This window comes from Gallus gallus, chromosome 2 (assembly GCF_016699485.2).
Source record: "Gallus gallus isolate bGalGal1 chromosome 2, bGalGal1.mat.broiler.GRCg7b, whole genome shotgun sequence".
Taxonomy (NCBI): domain Eukaryota; kingdom Metazoa; phylum Chordata; class Aves; order Galliformes; family Phasianidae; genus Gallus; species Gallus gallus.
The window spans coordinates 94772452-94788345 of NC_052533.1; the positions used below are offsets into that span (position 1 = coordinate 94772452).

General features: G+C 35.3%; 1 protein-coding gene across 16 annotated transcripts in view; it reads left to right on the forward strand.

Moving 5' to 3' along the window:
• CDH19 (cadherin 19) overlaps positions 1 to 15894 on the forward strand; it is a 107118-nt gene that overhangs the window by 38992 nt on the left and 52232 nt on the right. For 6 of the 16 annotated variants that reach the window (XM_046925061.1, XM_046925060.1, XM_046925039.1 and 3 more), the window contains one exon: positions 144 to 7209. The exons of 8 other annotated variants lie outside the window; for them this stretch is intronic. The gene's annotated coding sequence lies outside the window, so the exon portion shown is untranslated. Of the gene's footprint in view, positions 1 to 143; positions 7210 to 8416; positions 15091 to 15894 lie in introns of those variants that run through there. 2 more of the 16 variants (NM_001100287.2, XM_046925055.1) reach the window with 2 other exon arrangements.

Consider the following 15894-nt stretch of genomic DNA (forward strand, 5'->3'; position numbering starts at 1 on the left):
ACAACAAAATAACATCTATGCCAAATACCTAATAAGGGTATAATGCTTATTAATTGTTTTTTGAAAGTTGCCTAATTTTACCTCAGATTAGTTGGTTAGTTGTTGTTAGAAAGCTCCATAAAATGTCTTTTATTGTTCCTCAGATTCACTGTCTGACACTGACGCATGAGTGACCCTTGTTGAGCAGGGAGTGTCTTATTTGAAGGATTCCAAAGATTTACTTTCCTTGCAACCCTCCAAGTGGGATGAGACACATGCACTGCAGGATCTTCCTGGACTGTTTATGCCTGTCAGTGTTGCTTTTTCAGCAAATATCAGGGTGGTTGAAGTCCTCCAGGAGAATCAGTGCCTATGATTGTGAGGCTACTTCCAACTGTCTGTAGAAGGCCTCATCTATTTTCTTCTCCTGTTCAGGTGGCCTGTAGTAAACACCCACAACGCTGTCACCCATACTAGCTTGACCCTTAATTCTCACACACGAGCTCTCAAGTCATTTGTCATGCATCTCGGCAGAGCTTGATATATTCCAGTTGCTTAGAGAAACTCCATCAGCTTGCCTCACCAGCCTGTCTTTCCTAAAAAGGACATAGCTATCCATGACAGCATTACAGTCATGTGAGTTGTCCCATCATGTCTCCATGATCACAACGAGATCGTGGCCCTGTGAAATGCACACAGATCTCTAGTTCTCCCTGTTTATTACCCACACTGTGTGTACTGGTATACAGACACTTTTGAGAATAAAAGGGAGCAGAGAATGCCAGTTTTCCTCCAGGGATGCAAAAGAATCCCCCATAGCTATACTCCTAAGACATCTGGCCTTCAGCCTCATCTCACAGGAAGCAACTAACATTTGTCTCTCATCTGATTGGCCTGATTTATTCCCACATCAGTTGCAATGGCATGAACATTACCACTTTGGACCTCACCCCTGAAGTCCATCAGTTTAAAGCCCACCTCACTAGGTTAGCCAGTTTGCTGCCAAAGATTGAACCACCTCTTCTAAACAGGTGGATTTCAACCCTCCCTAGCAGGTTATAATCTTCACAGAAAGTCCTACTGTCATAAAAACCAATGTCTTCTCTCCAGCATCAGCCACTCAGCCAGAAGTTATGCATCATATGTCTATTTCTGGCTTTCCTCTTTCCTCCAACTGGCAAAACTGAAGAAAAGATAACTTGGGCTCCAGTGTTCTTCACTTGCACTGCCAGGGCTTTATTGTCTTGTTTGATTCTTCCCATGTTATTGTTTGATTCTGATCATATATCTATAGATGAAAACAGGATACAGACAAAAGTTTTGTCTAACATCAAATTACTGTTATCGGGTTGCAATATAAGCATTATTTATGTCTGTTGTACTGGTATTAAAACACTAGTAAAACCATTAAGTTATAGTATGGTACTAATGAAAGCTATGTCAGACTCTTAATCTTAAGTAAACATTGAATATTTTTTTTCTTGTTGTGAAATAAAGATTAAACATTTTAATTAGTCTAATACAAATAATATTATGAATGTTACTTTTAAGTACTCTAAGGAACATAAAGATTTGAGTTCGGGCCTATGATAAATATTACCAGTGATCCTAAAAACATTGGGCAACTGAAATAAATAGTGTCATATTTCTTTTCCATTTTGGGAGGCAAGGTATCTAGCCAAGGTCAAAAAAAGAAAAGCTTCTGCATTTTGTACGAAACAGAATTCAACTGTCTGTTTTGCATCCTTACTGGATTTAGCTTCCTGAATCCCTAAGCCCTTTCCAAAGATCAGAGTCACTGAATAGCAATGATAATTCCTTTTCCTATCAGCCTCCTTCCCTGTGTGAAACCTCACAACCCTGCTGCTTGCATGGGAGGTGGGATAGCTCCTGAAGGCAGCAGCCCAACTGCTGTATGAGCTGTTCTCCATCTGGCTGGAAGTGAGCTGGCCAGCACCCATGGCATGGCTGACCTTGCTCCTGGGCTTCGCATGTCTTCATTTGACTAGGACTCTGTCATGCTACTTGAGCATTGCCTTCTCCTTCTCCTGAATGCCAGAAAAGCTGGTCCTCTGCCTGGCTACTGATCAAGCTGTGCAAGTCACAGTCTCTCCATCTGGTTTATTCTTGGAAAGACAAATTATCTGTTCTTAATTTAGAATGCAAAGTCTTTCCCAGCCTACTTACTGCATCTACAGCATATTTAATTTTGACTAATTTTTCTGTAATCTGGAAAGGAGGTCTGGATGTTTTCTTCTCTCTCTCTCTCTCTTTTCTTTTTTTTTTTTTGTCCTGTCCTCCTTTTCTGTTTGCCAGGAACTAGCCGAATGTTTCCAAGATACTCAGAAATTTTCACTCACAGAATTGTTTTTCCATCTTTATGCAGCTTTCCTATTTATTCTCTGTTCCTTTGTAAAAATAACCTTCTCCCACACCTCCAAGAAGTAACAGCTTAAGCTTTATATTTTTACTGTATTTTTATTGTCCTTTAGATACATCACTACCAACTACACACATATATTCTTTGTTCTCTCTCAGTTGCAAAAAGCCCAACAACACACATTAACAAGAACTAGTTCCACACAAACATCTTATATCCTTGGTGCCAAATTGTGAAACACATAATCGATGATTTAAACAGATTCTGTGGATACTTTTATTTTACTATAAAATAATACAATGTGAGCAGGCTGATTTTTCTTAGATTTTATTGTAGAAGTACTTGTTTGTTGGTGAACTGTGCCTCTGCCTCTTAGAGGGCAACACAGTTCCGTGCTGTTATTCATGTGATACTCATGTCAGATTCTTCAGCTGTTCTGACTGGTGTAGACCATACCAATTGTGCTTTACTTCTGCCCATCCTGTTCACAGATCAAACAGGAGTATTTTACAACCAGCAGTTGTTCAGTATTAACTGACCTGTCTTTGCCTTTTAAAGGAAGGATGAACTTATACCAGCTATGAATCTGTGAGAGATAGTGCCATGTTAACAGTTATGGTAGCATTTATTTATTTATTTATTTTCCTCTAAAACAGAGCAAAACAAACAAACAAAAATGTAGAATTTGTTATTGTTTATAAACACAATTTAGGATTCTGAAGTTTAGCCCACATAAACTGATCTGCTGGTTGCCTTAGGAGTTCCACTGACTTCACTGCAGCTTCAAGCTGGTTTTTCGATAGAACATGCTGTTAATATTTACATTTATACACAAACATAAAAAGAAGACTGTCAGTGTTGATACTGTTATGAGAATTGCAGCAAAATAAATAACATTGTAAGCCCAACTTCAGATACTTTACAGAAGACAGAGTGATTATTTCATCTGAAGTAATTCATTTGGCCCTCTTGCTTTATTTTTGGGAGTATGGGCAGGTGGAATGCTCTGAATTCTGCTTTTACTTATTTACTCCTAAATTCAAAAACAAGCAAACAAAAAAACAACAACAGACAAAAACAAACAAACAAACAAAAACCACACATCAAAACAAGATATTCTTTTAGTTTGTGATAGGTTTGAATATGGTGAAAACAATTATCATCATCAACAGCAACAACAAAAATAAGCTAGGATTAATTTAAGGACAGTTCAGGTTAAATTGTTGTCCAAGGAATAGAAGTGTGAAATTTGTATTGACTTCTCTTATGTCTACCGTTGAATCTGAATGCAAAACACGTGTTGCAAAATATTTCTTTTTTTTCCCAACTGCCCCCTTCCTGAATTAAAGCAACAGAAAGAAAGAGGGAGAAATTTCTACCCCCCTCCAACTAAAAAAAGGCACATCAAAGGAAGCATGGTTATTTTAGTTTCTTTTTTGCTGGGAGAAAGACTTTTACTCAGGCTATAATTGAAAATTCTAGCTTTCATTCCAGAAAAAAGAGATCTCTAAGAAAAATTGTGTTATTTTCCCCTCTCCCATACCTAGAAAGCCAAAGAAATTTAGAGTTTATAGGTGGTCCTCAGAGATTAGAGTAAAGGCACTTTGTCTTGTGCAAGCTTCATAGTTCCCATGGACAAAAAGAAAATATTTTGTCCTTTTGCTTTTTTCTTCCCATGCAGCTCTGCTTGGCAGCAGGGATGACAGTTGGATCTTTTCCTCACACAGTGGCTCACCTCAAAGGCTTTTCTCTTTACACAATTGTCTTTCAAGCCATCAATTTCAAACCTATGATTTATCCTTAGCTGGTAAAACATAGGATAAAGCACTGACATTTTCAGATTCTTCAGACAGGAAATTCTTTGTTTTATTTTTTGTTGTTTTATTTAATGTCATACATTTTTGAGTGAAAATGTCACGGGGATTAATTAAAAAAAAATAAAACACAAACATGAAAACAACAACACTTTGACATTTCTGAAACTGGAATATTTAATTTAGTTTTGTAGAACAAACCCAGCAGGGTTATTTTTCAGCCACTGAAATGTATATACAAATGTGTTTTCCAAATTAGGTTGAACTGACCAATTCTCAAACTAATGTCTATATCAGTTCTTATCCCAACAAATTATAATGGATCAGAACAATAGGTTAATCAATCATAGCTATAGATTTTGTCTCCATACTATTCCTTCATGAACCAGTGGTTAACATTTGTAATATTTTTTCTCCCTTCATGTTGTTTATTTTTTCTACATGTGAATGAGTATAAAAACACTTATCTACATATCTACCCACATCCTGCAGAGATAGAACAGTTTTTTTTTTTTTTTTTTAACTCTTGTAGTGGGCTGTCCACATGTGTGAAAAAATGTATGAGGGCTACACAGTTAACCACATGGGAAAAATACACATCTTATTGTTCTTCTCTGTATCTTATAATAATTTATGACTGAATTCTGACCCGCAGTCTGTATGATGTTTTGCTAAACATCTACCTCTCTCTAGATCTGTGGAAAAAGTTTATTTCCAGGAGCTCTATGTTAACTTATTCATTTATTTGGATAAATTAATGTTCACTCAACTTTTTCCAAACCTCCAGGAATATTTTTCTGTGGTGATCACAAAGCTCATCACATGTTCCCTCCCAAGTGGGCTGTCCATTTGTTCTGATTGCATTGCTAATTCTGCTGGCAGCGAGCAACAGATCTTCTTAGTGGAGTGAGATGATGTTAAGCTTTTAACATACCTTAGATGGAAACTGTGTCAGCAGCCAAAGTGATGCTGGTTGCTGAAAGCTGCCATATTGCTGATTCTTCTTTGCGGGAAACAATATGGTATATGAGGCCGGAAAAAAAAAAACTAACAGGGTAAACGTTTTCATCAGTTTGTGACAGTCAAAATTATATCCCTTCAATGTTAATATAAAAAAGCTTATTGCAAACAGGTGCATAGACAAAGAAGAGACTGTTTATCATATGAGAATGCTACTTTGTGTGTATGCATGAGTTTTTCTCTTGGTTGAGAAATGTTTTTTTCATAATTTTTGGAATTTGCGTTCTTGTATGCCTTTCTTAAGGTGCAGACTACATAGTTCATTTCTTTTGCCCTTACTGCTGCACACTAACTGTACCCTGCTAAAAGTCTCCTTCTCTATGCTGTCTAATTTGCCTCATAATCTCTTCAGCAAACACTTCTATTTTGCTTTCTTTCTTACTGCTCTATTCCATTCCCTTCAGATGGCACACCTCACACTGCACCCTGTGAAAAGACAGCATGCTCAGCAAATGAACATACCTTGTTTAACAACTGTCAGCAATGCTTTTATCCTTTTCTTTCACCTATTTCTACTTAATCCTGCTCTGGAGAATGAAATGTCACCTATTCTGCAACGCTAGTAAGTCAGTGAGACTAATGTACTACATATGCTGAAGAATCACATTTTCCTATATACTGTCTTTTGTGTTCTGGCCATGACTTCTGAATGTCTGAGCAAGATATGCAGAGCTGAACTTATTTTCCTGTCTTTTTAGAAATAATTATGAAAAATTGTGATAAATAATCATATAAAAGTTTCTCAATTTGCACATAGGCATAGATGCTAAAGCTTCTTAGTCTGAGTGAGGAAGAAGAAAGGAGAAGTAATTCCTGAAGTCACAAACAGCATAAAGGAAAACTCCAAAACTGTGTTGAAATGTTGTTTGTTCTTGCTTGTTTTTATTTACTTAGATAGTTTTATTATTAGCAGGATACATTAAGTCTGGAAAAACATGATGGCTTTGTTTTAACTTTTTAGATTTCTCAGAAAGTGTCTTAGCCAAGAGTAATACTTGTATAGCACTAGAATTATCTTACCATAAACCTATCTACCATAATCATTGCAGCAGTGTTACTGTAATCCACATCTCTTGTGTAGTCCCAAAATGTCCTTAATGTATTTTTGAGAGTGCAAGGAGAGTACAGTAAGTATATGAACTGTTGTTCAAAATTTCCTGAATTTATTTAACACAAAATTTCATTTAAATGAAAGAAATATATTCCTATTGAACAATGTTTTTATTTTTTTTTAATCATGTTTATACCATTTCCTTATCTTTTTCAGGTGGTTAAAAAAAAAAAAACAAAAACAATAAACAACTCTAGGTAATAGAAAAACATATTTTATAGACAATTGCAAGAAAAGCTATCAAAATACATAAGAAAACACATTCAACTACAAGTTGAGCATTGTTGTTTTTGTTTCCTATCATTGTTGAGATTTTATGATTCTTGAAACTAAATTGTTTAGGGGAAAATAAAAAGGCTGGACTGAAAAAAAAAAAAAAAAAAGGATTTCAGAAACTCTCTTCTTTCACTAACTTTTTGACTACTCTAAATTGATCACTTGTTTCCCTGACTAATCTCTAAACAGAGGGCATATCCCTTTCACTTGCAAAAGACTCTCACACAAAATGAATTACCTTTCCACCACCTTGGTTACTTGCCAGGGAGTACTTTATTTTTCCACTAGGAAAAAAAAAATCAGCTTGTATTTTGCTTGCTAGAGCCTTCTGCATTTTAATTCTGAACTCTGAATGAACATCAGAGAGGCCTTATGATGTTTTGCACAAAAGTGCCTGTGTTCATAGTTTTACTCAGGGCACCCAAAATAGCACGCAGTATGCAGTGTCGTACTGTGAGTTTTCAAAAATAAAAGCAGGAGTGACTTACCCTGGCAGGAAGCTGTAACGCCGAAAGCTTTTCAAGGATCTGTGAAGTTAAAAAGAACTTCTTACTTCTCCTCATCAGTTGTTTAATTTGACTTTAACGATACTCACTTCTCCAAACCTTGAAGGCCCTGAGGTTACACAGGTAAGATCTTTATTTTTTTCTTTGTTTTCTTCAAAAATCAAATTGAAACTATTTATCTGGGTGTCTCCTGTGCAAAATCCATGACAGACGAAGACAAAACCCGGAGTCAACCACAACTTCTAAAAGGAAAAAATAACTTTTGCTGTTTCCTCTGAGTTTGTTGTGTAGCTCCTCTAGCTGCTGAAATATAACCAAGTTGGATTTACCAGGTGAAAACATTGCTATGCCTGCACAACTTGCACATTAAAATGTTCATGCTGGTTATCAAGCTGTTTCTGCAAGAGCCCCACCTCTGACATATTGTCTATGAAGACTTCATCTACGCTCATGCCAGTAATTGCCATTAAAATGTGCTTACAGTGCTTAGAGTGAAAACTTTTGTTATCTTACAGGAATACTTAGAAATACTTCTTGTCTTGCTATTCTCCATTTCACAGTAGCAATACAAATCTATTTTCTTAAATTACAGCTTAGCCCTGGCTTTACATTCATTTTTTTGTTACTCTCTATAATTCTACATCAAATAACTGTAAACTGTTTCAGACCACAATAAAAAGGATTCTTCTACTTTTATTGGATCTTAAATGAAAAATGGCAATTTGTCAATAAACAAAATTTTCACAGAGTAGTGCAATATATATACTATCAAAATATTTATATTGCATGTTTCTGCCAAACTTTCCAAGTATGCTGTTAGGATGTATAGTTATAATTTATTTTTCATGTTTAAACTCTTTGATTAGGCTCTATCCGAGAAGCATACATTAAAATGTAGCCCAGAAATACTGAATAAGCATTCGTTATTAAAATGCTAAATATTGGTCAATTCATTCATTTTTACAGATTATTATGCTATGAAACTGATAGAATTAAATGGCATTTGGATTATGTCATTACTTTTTAATAAAGTGTAATTTAGAGTCAATTGCAGTTGTAAAAACATTTCAGACAAACTACTTCTGATTTGTAGGAGGATAAAATTGCACTAAGGTGCAAAAATTGGTCTGTGGATTCAGTTTTGAGGGTTATAAAGATACGTTTCAATGTTCAGTATTTTCCTGTTAGAAGCGTTGAACCAAGCAGTTACATAAAATGAATACAGACAGGGCTGTGTCTGGAGTTCAGAATTTATGGTTTTCTACAGTCTGAAAAACACATTGACGTAAGAGCTAAAAGACAATGAAAACCCACTGTTGGATTCATTTTTAAGTGAAGAGGAGGGAGGAAGAAAAAGCGGCTTGCCCACAGAGTACTCTGTGAAAAGAAGCTTAAAATCAAAGAATAAAATTACAGCCCTGCCATGGAAATCCACACATTTTTAGAGCACAAATGTGATGATTTATACCTTATTTCAGATAACTTATGATGTTTTAATGCATATCTTACATTCAGAACGTGTATAACACTGAATATTTAAAAATGAACTCAAGACATTGCCTTCTTGTTTCAGATGATTTATAATTACTAACCTAAACTAAATATCAGGCAATACCAGCACATTTTTATATTGAATTAATAAGGCAGTATGTAACATGCTATAAGGCAGATTTTTCACACTCCTCATCTTTTAGGCTGCCTGTTACTTTTCAGCGTTGTCCCCCCTAATCCCCTCCTCCCCTCCTTTTTTTTTTTTCTTTGATACTTTATAACTCCTTGACATTTTCATTCTATGGCTTTTGTATCATATTGATTTTAATTACACATGTGAAATTTTTGTTCAGCACTAATCCAAAAGTTTTTTCTACTTAGAATCTGTTTAATTACAAACTAGTAGTTTTATCAACAGATCTAGCAATACAATACATAATTTTGAGTTTTAGTTCTGTTGTAGGCAAAAAACAATACTTTTGTTGTATTTATATTACAAGTCACAGAAAGTCTTAATTTCTACCACTGGCAGTAAAAATTTATTCCACCACTGTCTCTTAATCTTCTCTCTATTTCAACTATGTTCATAAGTGCTTGTGAGCCTACACATTGCTAAGCAGAAGAAATAACAGAATGTCTTCCTTATCCCTCCTTTCAACATACATACTCCAGCAAAATGCATGTTTCTGAAGATGGACAAGCAAGCATGCACTATGTGGTCAGTTATCCTGGCCAGAAGGACCATAAGTATTGTGGAAGCTTTCATTCTGAGCCCTGCTAAGCAGACAAGGTGGATATCCATTACAGAGGAAGTTAATGAGGATGGAGCAGTGTCAGTAAGACTGCATGGGACAAAGCTGGGAACATCATAATGCTTGGATACGCAGATAGACAAACCTCTTCTCCACAGTGTCTTTGCCTGCAGTATAAAAAAAGTTGCAATTGCTCGTGCTAACAAGCAGCAACTGTTAAGCATTTGCAGAAGGACATTACTCCCCAGCCTTAATAGCGGGACATAAACATAGTGAAGACTTTGTAGATGGAGAATGATATTAAATTAGAGTCTCCAATTCTCAGACCACTGGTCTAGCTGTTATGTCAAAATCTTTTTGAGGCAATGAAATTAGAGTCATTAAAATAAGCAACAGCACAATGGATATTCAATTGGAAAAAAAACAACCAACCAACCAACCAACCAACCAAACAAAAAAAAATACCACAACCTAACACCACAGTAAAAGACTGTGTCTGCAGATATAATGCTACAAATAAAAGCACAGTAATACTTGAATTAAGATTGCCAATAATATCTTATTCTGCTACAATACTAAATTTGTGAAGAACAAAGTTATTTTGCATTCCTACTATTGTCACCTTCCAATTTCTCAGTGGCAAAATTACTAACAAAACATTAGAGGAAGTGTGAATTTTCACTTGATGTTCTCCTGGTTTGCTTTTACAAAGAATTCTGACACAGTGAAGACCAAAACACATCCTACTAGAGTAAATTGTAAAATGTAATTAGCAAGAAAATAAATGAATTCAGTGTGACTAATCACTGACTTGAGGCATTTATTCTGATTCAGTAAAATCAGGATAAAATCTCTCTGGAGAACAAACACTTTTTTAGTGTTTTACAGATCTTTAAGACAGTGATAGATTATATAGGTAATGAAAATGACAATTTTAAGCTCTTGGAATTTAATTTTATTTAACAATTTTATGTGTAAAGTGTTTTGCAACTGTGTTAAAATATATTAAATACTTCTATGAATAAGAATTAAAAACACCCTGCTCTCATTCTCATACAGGTTTGGTCAAAGTGAACAAAATTGACTTCTTAGGAGTCAATCACACATAGTAATTAAGCATGTTAGTTGAAAAAAAAAAAAAAAGCAGAGAAATTGTAATGCAGTAGCACTTAAGGTTTATATAATCTAGAATACTCTATATATTCTTTGCCTATTTTTTGAAATTCTATTGAAAATAGAATATAGTTGTATAAATACAAATAGAAAATAGTTGTATAAATACATGTGCCTACACAGAAAATTGTGATTTGCATTATGTATTTCCATGAGGATTTCCATGAATGTGCAGACTGGAACAGAAGCCCTCTATCATCCTTACTCATATGCATTTTTTGAGATGATGAACACAGTGTAGGGGCAATCATACGTTGTCCTTTAACTGTTATCCATGACACTGAGAGGTTATTAAATGGTATTTTTTTCTCCATATGATGCAAATTCTGACTCTTTCATCCTACACAAAGAATACAGAAAACTACCATACTGTCCCAGAGTCCATCATCACTGTAAAAATTACTATTGGTAGCCTTCGTAGTGAAACTATGTTATTCTGGCACAAAGAATTACAAGAGAAATACTATAATTATACAACAAATAAATAATGTGTGGAGTGCGTGTAAAAAGGAAAATGAGAGAATTGCAATTGTATTTCATGGAGTTTGGTCAACTTTTTTTTCTTTTTAATTGATTGTAGTTGTTTTTAGTGTTGTTGTTGGTTGTTGGTTGGTTGTTTTTTTTTGGTACAGGAATCACGTACCTGTTTCTTTAAAGTTAAGAGGGTCCCTCGATTCCTTCCCATTTAAACTGTTGGAACAGTAATCTCAGTGGTGGCAGTTACTTTTAAAAAAACATCACAATAAATGAACATTTCAAAACATAAAACTACAAAAAAGAGAGATTTTCCTGTTGAATGTTGAAAGACAAGATTGTTTTCCACAGCTGTTTTGACAGTGTTAGGCATCTTTAGCCAGAGGATGTTTTCTGGACTTGTGGAAATTGGAATCTTTATCCTTCAGTATTGCAAGCAATAGGAGTAGGTACAGTCTCTGTGCAGTTTTCTTTTGGACAACAGTGATAGAAACTTGTTAAAGACATTAAACTTTTACCATTTCTTGTTTGTTTGTTTGTTCATTTGTTTATAGAAATGTGATGGTTTTTGCATTTCCTTGAAGCTGAAGTTGTTGAAGCTGTTAGCTGCCCTGCTACTGCACAGGCTCCAGTCCAAGGATTTGCATCCCCTTTGGCAGTAAATTGGAAAATAGTGCTAGTTTAAGTTACTGCCCCGTTCATCTTCCAGTGACTGATCTCTCGCTCTTTCATCTTTCATGAGATGCAGATAAGTGTCGGAGAAGATTAAGAGATTGCTAGTACTCTTTTTAATGAATCTCTCCAATATATACTGGCTGGGTCAAAATTTACCTTTAGCAGTAAATCCCAATGGTAGATCAGCCAGAATGATTTATGTTACTTTATATCCCTTGTTGTACCCCTGGAATATAGAAAGATGTTTCCAGACAAATTAAGATGACATCCAGACTTACACCACAAAAAAGTGGTAAGTCCATTGGTTTTCCCCTCACATCAAATTTAACATATAAATTGAATTGGTTTCAAATGCCAGATCATTAGATAGCTGGTGTACAAAGCTATTTTTGTAAAAGACTGACCCATGAAATACATAAATAGAATTTGGAAATGTCATATGGAGATAAACTGTGTTGATTGCTCAGCTTTTCATATGAGCATTTTCAGGATTGTGCAAATGTTATAAAATTAGACCATTTGCTGGTGCCTTACGTGTAATATTATTCTACTCAGCTCTTTAAATCAGCAATTTTTCAGTCTCATGAAGAGATTTCTACCCCCTTAATGATTACAGGAAAACAGAAGCCAGTCTGAAAGACTGCCATGGCTTAAGATCAATTTGATCTTCAGTGTGGAAATTGAATGGGCTCAGATGCTCAAACGTTTTAATCATTCAATTGATATATGCAATTTTACAAGCAACGTGACTCCTCTGTCCCATGCTGCAAGAGACCGCACTACTGAAAAGGGAGATCAGGCAGATAAGCATGGCTGCTCCCACTGTATTGTGCAGAGTCCAAGATGGAGCCATCATGGGGGTCTCTGGGGTCTTTTTAGTCCCCCTTGGATCTTCCCACTTGTATGTAAGTAGTTTCTCCCTACACAAAAAGTAGTGGCCATATCTCCCTGGGTGACTGCACACAGGATGAATCACTGCTGTAGTAACAGGGCTGCTCTTTCCAGCATAGTGGATCCAACTGGGGTTCACATCCTGCCACTGCTGACACATATGGATAGGTAGTAAATACTGAAGAATGTGCATCAAAAGGAGAGTCTAATATGGGATGTTACTGCAAACTATCTGCAATGGAAATATGAGCCTCCTCATGTCCTTGTCCAAGGTCAGATTCTGAGGCCTTTTTTTTCATGAGCAGAGCTTATTAGTTCTTATAGAATCACAGAATCATAGAATCCTTAGAGTTAAAAGAAACATTTAGAGGTTATCTAGTACAATTCCCCTGCAATGAACAGGGACATCCACAGATAGATCAGGTTGCCCAGGGTCTGGTTGGCCCTGACCTTGAGTGTCTCCAGGGACAGAACATCTACCACATCTCTGCGCAACCTGTTCCAGTGCCTCACCATCCTCACTCTAAAAGACTTTTCCCTTATATCCAGGCAGCTTATAACCTAATTCTATCATCTTTAAGCTTGAAACCATTTCCCCTGGTTCTATCACAACAGACCCTGATAATGAGTCTGTCCCCTTCTCTCCTGTAGCTCTTCTTTAAATAATGAAAAGCCACTGTCAGGCATTCTTCTACCACCAACATACAAACAACCCAAACGAATAACTATTTGCTCTCATCAACTCCTTATTAACAAAACAACACCAAAAAAACAAAACAAAACAAAAAAACCCCAACAATTATTCTTACACTAAGTCCTTAAACTATTATATAATAAATAATTTCCTGCAACTGAAACAATTTTCTCAGCAGAAAAGAGAAAATCAAATCAAGAATATGCCCTCAAATATAGTGTCTACAAGCACAGATTTCTTGCATGTAGGAAGCATTCTGGGGCTTTATTTCATATTATGGTTTCTTCTTTTGGTAATAGCATTCGTTTTTCCACCTCATTTAGTAGTTGTATTTAATAGGCACTGATTCTGGGAACAGAATTATTTCACTAAGATATTATTAATAAAAGCAATGCAATAACAAAAAAAAGTTCAAGTAAGGCTAATAAAATATAAGGGAAATGGTACATTTTGTACATCATACCGTTGGTGAAGGCTCTGATATACCTTGTCAAAGTGACAGCAGATACCTGTGGAGAAGAGCTGAATATTTTTTACTCAGCAGAAACTGTGAATAAGCTTGATTTAACTGAGGCAGAGGGACTGCAAATTGATTTCTTGATTCATTTAGGACATGGTCAGAGGTAGTATATAGAAAAACCTAGAGAGAAGAGAACAGAATTATTGTTTCCTTCCTTAGTAGGTATAAAAGGTTGAGATGCTGTCAAGTGGTGGCAAGTTCATTTCTGTAAAAGACAGTATAAAGTATTTGCCCATCAGACACATTGATTTCTTGATGCAAGGGAGAACCATAGGTGACAGTCTCAGCAGCCTCTGATGGCTTCCTCCCTCCTGCAGCTGGACAAAGGAGATAAGTGGGGGATGCTAAGCCAGACCATCCCTGCTGCCAGTCACACCACCAAGATCAGGCATGAAGGCTGCTTCTACGTTGTTGGCAAATTGCAGAAGGTTTATTATTCACAAGTTGTTTTTCCCTGCCCTGTATTGCTTCATGAAGTTAACCATTAGGCTCAAAAAACGGTTCAAATACTTCATGGTTAGCTACAGATCAGTCCAAAATCTCAAATTTAAAGTTATATACCACTTTTTATTTTACCCACCCCCCTCCCACTAGAAAAAAAAATAATTTAAAGAAAACAAACAAGTTTTTTTGAGTTTTGTAAAACTAAGAAGTTACACTACACAGTTTTTATATACAAAATAATCTCCACCATTTCTATTTTCTACTTAATCAGTTGAAATAGAAATGCCATTCAGGTATCCAGCATTGCAGACACAATGTCTTACAGCCCTTTAGAGGGCACACCTCAACAGCAGTTTAAACAGGAGACTGTTTACAATTCATTTACCATTTAGAAATTATTATTTTTTAAATATAAAACCATATTGTAGTGATAGTTGGTGAAGGAAGTGCTATTCAAGGTGAAGGACTTTTATTGCAGATGAATTATGTGGCTGGTATACTAAATTGATTGGTGTGTCCACAACAGTGACACAGTAAATCCAAATAGATTAAGTTGCTGAAATATCGGTAATAGATCATATTTTCCTTTAAGATTGCCTTTGTACAAAACCTTCTTGATCTCTATTTGATCTTTGCTGTAAATATCTCAGCATCCTGTTTGATATCAATATTTGGGGAAAAAAAAAAAAGTGGTATGATTTGCAGTTAAAGATTCCCTTATTCTTTTTATATTATCTATTTGCTTTTCTATGATAAAGTTTGTTTTTTTTTCCTCTGAATTATTTTACTTAACAGAGAAAGATATATATTTTTTGTAGTATTTCAGAGAATTTGATGAAATCGGAATAACTCACCTTTGAAACAGTTCAGATTTTCCCTGTTTCCACAAGGTAAAATATTTTTCCAAAGATAATTTTAATTTTTAAAAGTATTATTGATCTATTTTGTAAAAAATATTTGTGTGCATTTGGAAAGCTTAGTTGATATTGTGTACAGAGGATGGTAAGATACCTTGAAAGCTAAGATCCATCTGCTCCCTGTTCCAGTTGTCAGGCTATCTCTTCTTTGGAGAATGTGTGTGCATGTTTTTTACAGTTGTTTCTTTCTTTCTTTCTATTTTTTTTTTTTATGAAAGTATTTCTCCTTCAGTAAATACTCTGCATAGAAAAATGCATTTCCATTTATTATGTTGGTATATTGCTTTGTACAAGCTGTTAAATACTTTCCTGGGATTTAAGCACTGATGTGCAGAGCAATCTGTCAAGTCTAAGCTTCTGATTTTTAAGACACTTTTAATAAAATCAACTGTTGTTGTTGAGAGTTTAACATACTACATTCAGTGTTCAACAAACATTTTGAAAAGAAAAGGAAAAGGAAAAGAAAAGGAAACATATCAACTGGTTTTCTTTCAGAAATCTTTTATTACAAGATATCATGTCATAGAAACACTTTCCAGATGAGATCTCTAAAGTCAAAAATTACTGTACTGTACTGAGAAGGACAGAAAAAGGAAATGAGAGGAAAATTACTATTAAGGCAGTTGCCTATGTTATCTTAAAGCTAATGAGAGCTTCCTGGAAAAAGCAGAACTTATCTAAAATCACACACATGCAGGGAAAAACAAAAAACAAAACAAACAAACAAACAAAAAACAGAATAAACCCTAAAAACCCCAAAACAACACCAACCCCAAA